General features: G+C 60.3%; 1 protein-coding gene across 1 annotated transcript in view; it reads right to left on the bottom strand.

The window, feature by feature from the left end:
• Positions 1-1,625: 1,625 nt before the first annotated feature.
• Positions 1,626-12,420, bottom strand: part of OPLAH (5-oxoprolinase, ATP-hydrolysing) — a 214,496-nt gene continuing 203,701 nt past the window's right edge. The window contains exon 27 of the mRNA XM_050939337.1: positions 1,626-1,944. The gene's annotated coding sequence lies outside the window, so the exon portion shown is untranslated. The remainder of the gene's footprint in view (positions 1,945-12,420) is intronic.

Here is a 12,420-nt window from a genome sequence, read left to right as displayed (position 1 = left end):
CCTGGGGGAGCAAGGCCCCATCGCCCGCAGAGCCCTCGACGGGGTGAAGCCACATTGCCCGCAGCACCCTGGGGGAGCAAGACCCCATCGCCTGCAGAGCCCTCGACGGGGTGAAGCTGTGCCTAGGGCCCTGCTCTGCCCACATACAGTCAGGGGGCCAGGCTCTTCAGGGATGTTGGAGCAAGGCCATGATTCAGGCAGGGATGGGGGGCTGAGGAGTCCCCTAAAACTCAGGGCTGGGAGGGTATTACCAGATCCAGTGGGGTCCTGGTTGGGCTTGGGACAGCTTCCGCCTCAACCCATGCTCTCTGGGCTGTTGTTGCAGCTCAGAGAATGTGCCCACAAGGTCCCACCCATCCAGCCCCAGCCCCAGCCCCAGCCCCTGCCCCACGGAGCTTGCAGAGCCAGCCAGGATTACACAGCAAGAGAGCCCTGGGGTGGGCTATCCCCAAACCTCAGCCAGACCAGCATGGACCAAGAGGCTCGACACCCCACTACTCTGCCGCCCCATACTGACTCCACCCCTGCCCCACCTCCATCTCAACCCCTTCCCCAAATCCCTGCCCCTGCCCCGCCTCTTCCCCTGAGCGCGCCACGTTCCCACTCCTCCAAGTCAAAGCCTTCTACAGCTGTTTGGTGGTGGCAAGCACAGGGAAGTAGGCAGAGGAGCGGGGACACGGCGCGCTCAGGGGAGGGAGGTGGAGGAGCAGGGATGTGGCGCGCTCTGGGGAGGAGGAGCGGGGACATGGCGCGCTCTGGGGAGGGAGGTGGAGGAGCGGGGACGCGGCGCGCTCTGGGGAGGGAGGTGGAGGAGCAGGGACGCGGTGCACTCTGGGGAGGAGGAGCGGGGACGTGGCGCGCTCTGGGGAGGGAGGCGGAGGAGTGGGGACGCAGCGCGCTCTGGGGAGGGAGGCGGAGGAGTGGGGACGCGGCATGCTCAGAGGAGGAGGAGCGGGGACGTGGCGCGCTCTGGGGAGGAGAAGCGGGGATGCAGTGCGCTCTGGGGAGGGAGGTGGAGGAGCAGGGATGCGGTGCGCTCTGGGGAGGAGGAGCAGGGACGCGGCGTGCTCAGAGGAGGAGGAGGAGCAGGGACGCGGCGCGCTCAGGGGAGGGAGGTGGAGGAGTGGGGACACGGTGCGGTCTGGGGAGGGAGGCGGAGGAGCAGGGACACGGCGTGCTCAGGGGAGGAGGAGCGGGGATGTGGTGCGCGCTGGGGAGAGAGGTGGAGGAGCAGGGACATGGCATGCTCAGAGGAGGAGGAGCGGGGACACGGCGCGCTCTGGGGAGGAGGAGAGGGGACACGGCACGCTCTGGGGAGGGAGCAGAGAAGCGGGGACGTGGCACGCTCTGGGGAGAGAGGCAGAGGAGCGGGGATGCGGTGTGCTCAGAGGAGGAGGAGCGGGGACGCGGCGCACTCTGGGGAGGGAGGCGGAGGAGCGGGGATGCGGCGCGCTCTGGGGAGGGAGGTGGAGGAGCGGGACACGGTGTGCTCAAAGGAGGAGGAGCGGGGACGCGGCGCACTCTGGGGAGGGAGGCGGAGGAGCGGGGATGCGGTGTGCTCAGGGGAGGAGGAGCGGGGACGCGGTGTGATGAACTAGGAATGTTCTTAATGTTTTCTTTGAATACTGTGTTGGTGCCTCAGTGTCCCCATGGCAGTTCTTAAGTATCTGGCAGAGCAAAGGGCCAGTGCACCTAAATGCCTGACCCTCTGTCTCCTAGCAACTGATGGCCTGGGCCCCTCCTCTGCAAAGGTGCCAGCTGAAGGTGTTGGAGACAAGGGGATCAGGTGACCTCCTGGCCCGGGAAAGGAGCTGAGCAGAGAGGAGGGGTGGGAGGGGTTATTAGTCTGGAGCTGGCTGGGGTCGAGGAGTGAAGTGCAGACATGGGGGGTCTGGCTCACTGCCCCCCAGAATGGACCCGGCCGAGGGGTCCGGTTCTCTGTACCTACAAGCTCTGTTTTAGACCCTGTTCCTGTCATCGAATAAACCTCTGTGTTACTGGCTGGCTGAGAGTCACGTCTGACTGCGAAGTGGGGGTGCAGGACCCTGTGGCTTCCCCAGGACCCCGCTGGGACAGGCTCGCTGTGGGAAGAGCACGGAGGGGCAGAGGATGCTGAATGCTCCAAGGAGAGACCCAGGAGGTGAAGCCGTGTGAGCTTCCTGCCCTGCAGACAGTCTGCTCCAAGGGAGAGGAGGCTCCCCAAAGTCCTGACTGGCTTGGAGGGGAGCAGTTCCAGAGCATCGCCCGGTGACTTCGTGACACGCGGCGCGTTCTGGGGAGGGAGGCGGAGGAGCGGGGATGCAGTGCGTTCTGGGGAGGAGGCAGAGGAGGAGGTGAGGGGAGCTTGCCCAGCAGCCACAGGACAACATTTTCCACCTTAGGGCCTCCAGTTCCTAGCTTTGTAGATCTCAAGGCCAGAAGGGCCCACTGTGACCACCCAGTCTGGCCCCCCGTGTCACATGAACCAGAGCCCTGCCCCGCAACAGCTCCTGGAGCAGAGCATGGAGACAAACAGCCCCTCTGGATTCACACGTTGCCAGCGCTGGAGACTCCCCCACCACTCTGGGGATGTTGCTCCACTGGTTAGTTACTCCCACTGTTAAAAATCTAGGCCTTATTTCCTGTCTGAGTGGATCCAGCTTCGGCTTCCAGCCACTGGATCGTCTTAGACCGTCCTGTGCTAGGGTGAGCAGCCCGTTGTTAATCTCTGTGCCCCACGCAGGTACTTACAGCCTGGCATCAAGTCACCCCTTGACCTGCTCCTTGTTAAGCTGAGCAGACTGAGCCCCTGGCGTCTCTCACTCTAAGGCAGGTTTCTAACCCTTTAATCACCCTTGGAACTCTTCTCTGGGCCCTCCCCAATTTATCAACGTCCTTCTTGAACCGTGGGTACCAGAACTGGGCCCAGGACCCCCGCAGCGCTCGCCCCAGGGCCACCTACAGTGGTACAATAACCTCTCTGCTCCTCGAGATTCCCCGTTTATGCTTCCATGGATCCCATTGATTCTTTTGGTCACAGTGCCGTGCTGGGAGCTCATGGGCAGCTGATTGTCCACCCCCACCCCCACAGTTTTCAGAGCCGCTGCTTCCCAGGATGGAGTCCCCCTCTTGTAAGTACGTCCGACAGCCTTTGTCCCTAGATGTGTATATTTACATTTAGCCCTATTAAAATGCAGATTATCACAGGATCACAGAAACAGGGGGCTGGATGGGACCTCGAGGGGCCATGGACTCCGGCCCCCCGTGGTGAGGCAGGGCCAAGGAACCCTAGACCAGCCCTGGCAGGGGTTTGTCCAGCCAGTGACGGGGACCCCACAGCCCCCCCAGGCCACCTGTTCCAGAGTTTAACTCCCCAGCTGGTTCCTAATCTCTAACCTAAACCTCTCCTGCTGCAGGTTCAGCCCGTTACCTCCTGTCCAGCCTCAGCTGCCTCGGAGAACAGCTGATCCCCGGCCACTGTCTGACAGCCCTTAATGGAACTGAGGCCTGTTCTTAGGTCCCTCTCAGGCTGCTTTTCTGCCCAGGGTTTGACCCTGTCCTACAGGCCGAGTTCTCTAAACCTTGCCTCAGTTTTGTATGTCTCCTCGGGCCCCTCTTCACTTTGGACACAGGACTCCCATGGGGTCTGCCCAGTGCTGACAATAGCAGGACACTCCCCGCCTGTGTCATTCGTATGCCACTCCTGCCAGTGAGCTCAGCCTTTTCCACAGCTGCCTCAGTCAGTCTGCAGACCACTACGGCCCCCAGACCCTTTCCAGCAATGCCCACCCCTCGCCACTAGCCACTTACTCCCCGCTCTGTTGCTGTACGGTGGATTTTTCCTTCCAAAGTGAAGTCTTTGCTGAATTTCAGCTTGTTGAATTCAGGCCAATTTTCCAATTTGTCAAATTTGATTTGAATTCTAATCCTGCCCTCCAAAGTGCTTGCAACCCCTCCCTGCTCGGAGTTGCCTGCAGATTGTGTACGCAGTCTCCACAACATATCGAAGAGAACTGGCCCCAGGACTCACCACGGTGGGACCCCACTAGGCACCTCTCTCATGTCTGACAGCGAACCACTGATCATTACTAAAGCTACAATTTACTCACAGGTGTTTTTAGTAAAAGTCATGGACAGGTCATGGGCCGTAAACAAAGATTCATGGTTTGTGACCTGTCCATGACTTGCACTATATACCCCTGCCTAAATCTTGCAGGTGGTCACTGTTGGGGGGATGCCCTGGGGGGCTGCTGCTGGGGAGGTGTCTGGGTGGCCGCTGCCAGGGGCTGCTCACAGCGGCTCCTCTGGCCACCCCCAGGACTGCTGCTCAGGAGGTTTCTGGGGCCAGGTGCACCAACAGCTGCTTGGTCAGCCACATTGCCCACCACAGACGTCACAGAGGTTGCGGAAAGGCACAGAATCCATGTGGTGTTGTTGCTGATTGCGATTTTTGTAATAAATGTGTTGCTGTTACCAAGAACTGTAAGAATGTACAATGTGCCTAATCTTTTGGAAAAACCCTTGAAGATGTTCAGAGTGATACATGAGAACACACTTTTTTTTAGAAGGCCTTGTAATGCTCATGTTGCACAGTTAATGCCTGTAAACAGTCTTGGAACTTTTCACAAGAGAAAAGACATTCCAGACCTGATGTGCTGTATGAAAAGGGAAACTGAGGCACACTACCATATTGCTTTCACGGCTAAATGTCAAGATTCCTGTATTATGGACAACATTAATATCTACATTGCCTTGATAGTAATTGGGTTCCAAACATTTGCCAGAGCTTTTGTGGAGCCGGCCCTGAGAGCAGATCCAATCCACTATTGTACTAACCAAGTTTTACCTTGAGTTTGTAAAGAGATTCCATCATGTTACTGAACATGACTTTGATAAACTATTTCTGTTATACACTGGTACGGCCTCTAGGTCAGTGTAGTGAGACAGACCCAAGGATGTGGGGCTCTTGGGATGCAGTCAGTGATGTTTGTGTCATCCCTTCCTGCATCAGTTTTGCACTGGGGGTGTGATGTTAGGAGCAGGATATAATATTTCATTGAAAGGTGACAGGGCCAGAAAGAGTTCATTACCTCTCAGACTGACCTGACCCAGGGCCAAGCTTTAGAGACTGGTTAGGAAGATCTGTAAATGAACAGAGCTTGCAAATGCAGCCAAATTGGAAGAGGCAGAAGGGGAGGTGTTTGCTCAGGGCTTGGGATGTCAGCAGGCAAAGGGGCCACATGCGGCCCCCGTGGGCTCACTGTGCGGCCCGAGGGGGGGGTGAATAGGCAAGCGGTGGGTAAGGAATGGGGGCTGAGGAGGCGAGCAGGTGGGCAGTGGCAGGGGGCCAAGTGAGCCAGCGGCGGGGGAGAAGCCTGAGGAAGCAAGCGGGGGGGGGCAGGTGAGCTGGTGGGGTGAGGAGGGAACATGCTGTTAAGATATTGGTAGCTCATCGCTGGCCAGGAGGGTGGGAGGCTAAGGAGGTGAGCGGGTGGGCTGTGTGGGGGGGTGAGTATGTGAGCCGACGGGGGTGAGAAGGTGAGTGGAGGGGGCAGGTGAGCCACAGGGGGTGGGGGTCTGAGGAGGTGAGCGGGTGGACAGTGTGGCGGGGTGAGTATGTGAGCCGAGGGGGGTGAGAAGGTGAGTGGAGGGGGCAGGTGAGCCGCAGGGGGTGGGAGGCTGAGGAGGGGAGCGGGTGGGCAGTGTGGGGGGGTCAGTATGTGAGCCGAGGGGGCTGAGAAGGTGAGTGGAGGGAGCAGGTGAGCCGCGGGGGGTGGGAGGCTGAGGAGGTGAGCGGGTGGGCAGTGTGAGGGGGTGAGTATGTGAGCCGAGGGGGGTGAGAAGGTGAGTGGAGGGGGCAGGTGACCCGCGGGGGGGGTCTCAGGAGGTGAACGGGTGGGCAGTGAGGGGGGGTGAGTATGTGAGCCGAGGGGGGTGAGAAGGTGAGTGGAGGGGGCAGGTGAACCGCAGGGGTTGGGGGGGGTGAGGAGGTGAGCGGGTGGGCGGTGTGGGGGGGTGAGTATGTGAGCCGAGGGGGGTCAGAAGGTGAGTGGAGGGGGCAGGTGAACCGCAGGGGTTGGGGGGGGTGAGGAGGTGAGCGGGTGGGCAGTGTGGGGGGGGTGAGTATGTGAGCCGAGGGGGGTGAGAAGGTGAGTGGAGGGGGCAGGTGAGCCGCGAGGGGTGGGAGGCTGAGGAGGTGAGCAGGTGGGCAGTGTGGGGGGGTGAGTATGTGAGCCGAGGGGGGTGAGAAGGTGAGTGGAGGGGGCAGGTGAGCCGCGGGGGTGGGGGGGGTGAGAAGGTGAGCAAGTGGGCAGTGTGGGGGGGTGAGTATGTGAGCCGAGGGGGGTGAGAAGGTGAGTGGAGGGGGCAGGTGAGCCGCGAGGGGGGGGGTCTGAGGAGCCGAGCGGGTGGGCTGTGTAGGGGGGTGAGTATGTGAGCCGAGGGGGGTGAGAAGGTGAGTGGAGGGGGCAGGTGAGCCGCGGGGGGTGGGGGTCTGAGGAGGTGAGCGGGTGGGCAGTGTGAGGGGGTGAGTATGTGAGCCGAGGGGGGTAAGAAGGTGAGTGGAGGGGGCAGGTGAGCCGCGGGGGGTGGGGGTCTGAGGAGGTGAGCGGGTGGGCAGTGTGGGGGGGTGAGTATGAGAGCCGAGGGGGGTGAGAAGGTGAGTGGAGGGGGCAGGTGAGCTGCGGGAGGTGGGAGGCTGAGGAGGTGAGCGGGTGGGCAGTGTGGGGGGGTGAGTATGAGAGCCGAGGGGGGTGAGAAGGTGAGTGGAGGGGGCAGGTGAGCCGCGGAGGGTGGGGGTCTGAGGAGGTGAGCGGGTGGGCAGTGTGGGGGGGTGAGTATGTGAGCCGAGGGGGGTAAGAAGGTGAGTGGAGGGGGCAGGTGAGCCGCGGGGGGCGGGGTTTTGAGGAGGTGAGCGGGTGGGCAGTGTGAGGGGTGAGTATGTGAGCCGAGGGGGGTGAGAAGGTGGGTAGAGGGGGCAGGTGAGAAGCGGGGGGTGGGGGGAGTGAGGAGGTGAGCAGATGGGCAGTGTGGAGGGGTGAGTATGTGAGCCGAGGGGGGTGAGAAGGTGAGTGGAGGGGGCAGGTGAGCCGTGGGGGGTGGAGGGGTGAGGAGGTGAGTGGGTGGGCAGTGTGTGGGGGTGAGTATGTGAGCCGAGGGGGGTGAGAAGGTGAGTGGAGGGAGCAGGTGAGCCGCGGTGGGTGGGGGCTGATGAGGTGAGCGGGTGGGCAGTGTGGGGGGGTCAGTATGTGAGCCGAGGGGGGTGAGAAGGTGAGTGGAGGGGGCAGGTGAGCCGCGGTGGGTGGGGGCTGATGAGGTGAGCGGGTGGGCAGTGTGGGGGGGTCAGTATGTGAGCCGAGGGGGGTGAGAAGGTGATTGGAGGGGGTAGGTGAGCCGCGGGGGGTGGGGGTCTGAGGAGGTGAGCAGGTGGGCAGTGTGGGGGGGTGAGTATGTGAGCCGAGGGGGGTGAGAAGGTGAGTGGAGGGGGCAGGTGAGCCGCGGGGGGTGGGAGGCTGAGGAGCTGAGCAGGTGGGCAGTGTGGGGGGGTGAGTATGTGAGCCGAGGGGTGTGAGAAGGGGAGTGGAGGGGGCAGGTAAGCCGCGGGTGGTGGGGGTCTGATGAGGTGAGCGGGTGGACAGTGTAGGGGGGTGAGTATGTGAGCCGAGGGGGTAAGAAGATGGGTCGACGGGGCAGGTGAGCCGCGGGGGTGGGGGTGTGTGAGGAGGTGAGCGGGTGGGCGGTGTGTGGGGGGGTGAGTATGTGAGCCGAGGAGGGTGAGAAGGTGAGTGGAGGGGGCAGGTGAGCCGCGGGGGGTGGGGGCCTGAGGAGGTGAGCGGATGGGCAGTGTGGGGGGGTGAGTATGTGAGCCGAGGGGTGTGAGAAGGTGAGTGGAGGGGGCAGGTGAGCCTCGGGGGGTGGGGGTCTGAGGAGGTCAGCGGGTGGGCTGTGTGGGGGGCAGAGTATGTGAGCCGAGGGGGGTGAGAAGGTGAGTGGAGGGGGCAGGTGAGCTGCGGGGGGGGTCTGAGGAGGTGAGCAGGTGGGCAGTGTGGGGGGGTGAGTATGTGAGCCGAGGGGGGTGAGAAGGTGAGTGGAGGGGGCAGGTGAGCCACGGGGGGTGGGGGCCTGAGGAGGTGAGCGGGTGGGCAGTGTGGGGGGGTGAGTATGTGAGCCAAGGGGGGTGAGAAGGTGAGTGGAGGGGGTAGGTGAGCCGCGGGGGGTGGGGGTCTGAGGAGATGAGCGGGTGGGCTGTGTGGGGGGGTGAGTATGTGAGCCGAGGGGGGTGAGAAGGTGGGTCGAGGGGGCAGGTGAGCCACGGGGGATGGGGGGGTGAGGAGTTGAGCAGTTGTGCAGTGTGGGGGGGTGAGTATGTGAGCCGAGGGGGGTGAGAAGGTGAGTGGAGGGGGCAGGTGTGCTGCGGGGGGTGGGAGGCTGAGGAGGCGAGCGGGTGGGCTGTGTGGAGGGGTGAGTATGTGAGCCGAGGGGGGTGAGCAGGTGAGTGGAGGGGGCAGGTGAGCCGCGGGGGGTGGGGGTCTGAGGAGGTGAGTGAGTAGGCAGTGTGGGGGGGTGAGTATGTGAGCCGAGGGGAATGAGAACGTGAGTGGAGGGGGCAGGTGAGCCGCGGGTGGGGGTCTGACGAGGTGAGCGGGTGCGCAGTGTGGGGGGGTGAGTATGTGAGCCGAGGGGGGTGAGAAGGTGAGTGGAGGGGGCAGGTGAGCCGCAGGGAGGGGGCTGAGGAGGTGAGCGGGTGTGCAGTGTGGGGGGGTGAGTATGTGAGCTGAGGGGGGTGAGAAGGTGGGTCGAGGGGGCAGGTGAGCCGCGGGGGGTGGGGGTCTGAGGAGGCGAGCGGGTGGGCAATGTGGGGGGGTGAGTATGTGAGCCGAGGGGAATGAGAACATGAGTGGAGGGGGCAGGTGAGCCGCGGGGGGGGTCTGACGAGGTGAGCGGGTGCGCAGTGAGGGGGGTGAGTATGTGAGCCGAGGTGGGTCAGAAGGTGAGTGGAGGGGGCAGGTGAGCCGCGGAGGGTGGGGGTCTGAGGAGTTCAGCGGGTGGGCAATGTGGGGGGGTGAGTATGTGAGCCGAGGGTGGTGAGAAGGTGAGTCGATGGGGCAGGTGAACCGCGGGGGGTGGTGGCTGATGAGGTGAGTGGGTGGGCGGTGTGGGGGGGTGAGTATGTGAGCCGTGGGGGGTGAAAAGGTGGGTCGAGGGGGCACGTGAGCCGCGGGGGGTGAGGGCCTGAGGAGGTGAGCGGATGGGCACTGTGGGGGGGGTGAGTTTGTGAGCCGAGGGGTGTGAGAAGGGGAGTGGAGGGGGCAGGTAAGCCGCGGGGGGTGGGGGCTGATGAGGTGAGCGGGTGGGCGGTGTAGGGGGGTGAGTATGTGAGCCGAGGGGGTAAGAAGATGGGTCGACGGGGCAGGTGAGCCGCGGGGGTGGGGGGGTGTGAGGAGGTGAGCGGGTGGGCGGTGTGGGGGGGTGAGTATGTGAGCTGAGGAGGGTGAGAAGGTGAGTGGAGGGGGCAGGTGAGCCGCGGGGGGTGGGGGTCTGAGGAGGGGAGCGGGTGGGCAGTGTGGGGGGGTGAGTATGTGAGCCGAGGGGGGTGAGAAGGTGAGTGGAGGGAGCAGGTGAGCCGCGGGGGGTGGGGGGGCTGAGGAGGCTGTAGAACTGATAAGTGAAATTGTTTTTAATTTATTAATGTAACTTCTGTTCACCATCCACACTACACTTGCCTACACTGTAACTTCTGCTCCATACTGTAATTCAACCCCCATTTTAAAACGCTCACTCCATTTTGTAAAAGCTTCCTCCAACCTTCGTTTTTTGCAAACCCTGCTGTAATCTTATTAGTTTAGTTTAGCTGTGTGACTGAGGTACGTGTGGATGACGGAATCAACCTCCAGCCCCAGCCTGTCCTGATGAGATAAAGTTCAAATACCAACGGCTGAAGACCTAGACAACAGCCCTAAACAAAGTAAGAAGCATCCACCCTGAAAAGAAAAGGACAACAGAACAACAGAAGGAAGATCAGAGCCAGGTCCGAGGCTGAAAGTCACGCCTGCAATTGATGGGTGATCAGTCCAAACCCAGAGGCAGCGTGACACAGCAAGACCTATAGACTTTGAATCCAAACTAAAAGCCTATAAAACAGAAGGGTGAGATGGGAGACTTTGGGTAACATTCTGCTGCCAACATGGAAGGACACTGGTGCAGGCCCAACAGAGACCCAGCTTGTCCTCGTGCCCGGCTTTCCTGGCCAGTTACCGCCACAAGCTACGAACCCAAGCTACAAAATCAAGCCATGAACTCAAGCTATGTCCAGGACTGGTAACTATGCAGCAGCTGCAGAACATCTGATGGGTGTGTGTGTGTGTGTGTGTGTGTGTGTGTGTGTATTAGGTATAATGTGTGTGTATAAGGATTAAGATATTAGTTATTAGTCATAAATCAAATTGTTATCATAATAAATGTGGCATCTTTGTCTTGCCCCCTGAAAAGATCCTGTGTACTTTTGTCTGTACAACAAGGCGAGCGGGGGGGGGGGGGGCAGTGGCAGGGGGACAGGTGAGCCAGCAGCGGGGCGGGGGGCTGAGGAGGCGAGCACGGGGGGCAGGGGCAAGGAAGCTGGGGGAGTGGCGGTCTGAAGAGGCAAGTGGGGGGACAGTGGAAGGGGGCAGGTGAGCTGCAGGGGGTGGGGGGGCTGAGGAGGCGAGCGGGGGCCAGGGGAGCTGGGGGAGTGGGGGTCTGAAGAGGCAAGCGGGGTGGCAGTGGCAGGGGGGCAGTTGAGCCGCAGGGGGCGAGGGGGCTGAGGAGGTGAGCGGGGGGCGCAGTGGCAGGGGGCAGTTGAGCCGCAGGGGGTGGGGGGGCTGAGGAGGCGAGCAGGGGGGCAGTAGCAGGGGGCAGGTGAGCCGCAGGGGGTGGGGGGGGCTGAGGAGGCAAGCAGGGGGGCAGTGGTGGGGGGGCAGGTGAGCCAGCAGCGGGGGGGTGCTGAGGAGGTGAGTGGGCAGGCAGTGGCAGGGGGGGCAGGTGAGCCTCAGGGGGGGGGGGGCTGAGGAGGTGAGTGAGGAGTCAGTGGCTGAGCTGTTCTACTGATATGGTCTGGCTCCCATCCCCTCTCCAAGGGTTGCAGCTGTCTGGAGGTGCTGCCATCCACGCCTTCCTCAGTCACATCTCATTCATTCAACAGGGCAATAGGCGCTAGGATTCGGGGGGGGGGGCGGCATTTTGCCACCCACAGCGGCAATTCGGTGGCGGGGAGTCCTTCCGCGCTCCGGGTCTTTGGCTGAAATTCTGCAGTGGGTCCTTCACTCGCTCCGGGACCCACCGCCAAAGTGCCCCGAAGACCGGGAGCCGCAGAAGGACCCCCCCCCCGCACCGCAGAATTGCCGCCAACGACCGGGAGCGCGGAAGGACCCACGCCTAGGGCGCCAAAAACCCTGGCGCCGCTCCTGGGAGTTCCACAAGTTGACTGTGCGCTGCATGAAGAAGAACTTCCTTTTATTTGTTTTAAACCTGCTGCCCATTAATTTCATTTGGTGACTCCTAGTTCTTGTATTATAGGAATAAGTAAATAACTTTTCCTTATCCACTTTCTCTACATCACTCATGATTTTATATACCTCTATCATATCCCCCCTTAGTCTCCTCTTTTCCAAGCTGAAGAGGCCTAGCCTCTTTAATCTTTCCTCATATGGGACCCTCTCCAAACCCCTAATCATTTTAGTTGCCCTTTTCTGAACCTTTTCTAGTGCCAGCACATCTTTTCTGAGGTGAGGAGACCACATCTGTACACAGTGTTCGAGATGTGGGCGTACCATGGATTTATATAAGGGCAATAATATATTCTCAGTCTTATTCTCAATCCTCTTTTTAATGAGTCCTAACATCCTGTTTGCTTTTTTGAGCACCTCTGCGCACTGCGTGGACATCTTCAGAGAACTATCCACGATGACGCCACGATCTTTTTCCTGACTTGTTGTAGCTAAATTAGCCCCCATCATATTGTATGTATAGTTGGGGTTATTTTTTCCAATGTGCATTATTTTACATTTATCCACATTAAATTTCATTTGCTATTTTGTTGCCCAATCACTTAGTTTTGTGAGATCTTTTTGAAGTTCTTCACAATCTGCTTTGGTCTTAACTATCTTGAGCAGTTTAGTATCATCTGCAAACTTTGCCACCTCACTGTTTACCCCTTTCTCCAGATCATTTATGAATAAATTGAATAGGATTGGTCCTAGGACTGACCCTTGGGGAATACCACTAGTTACCCCTCTCCATTCTGAGAATTTACCATTAATTCCTACCCTTTGTTCCCTGTCTTTTAACCAGTTCTCAGTCCATGAAAGGACCTTCCCTTTTATCCCATGACAGCTTAATTTATTTAAGAGCCTTTGGTTAGGGACCTTGTCAAAGGCTTTCTGGAAATCTAAGTACACTATGTCCACT

This window comes from Gopherus flavomarginatus, chromosome 2, assembly GCF_025201925.1.
Source record: "Gopherus flavomarginatus isolate rGopFla2 chromosome 2, rGopFla2.mat.asm, whole genome shotgun sequence".
NCBI lineage: Eukaryota > Metazoa > Chordata > Testudines > Testudinidae > Gopherus > Gopherus flavomarginatus.
This window is presented reverse-complemented; position numbering and strand designations above follow the sequence as displayed.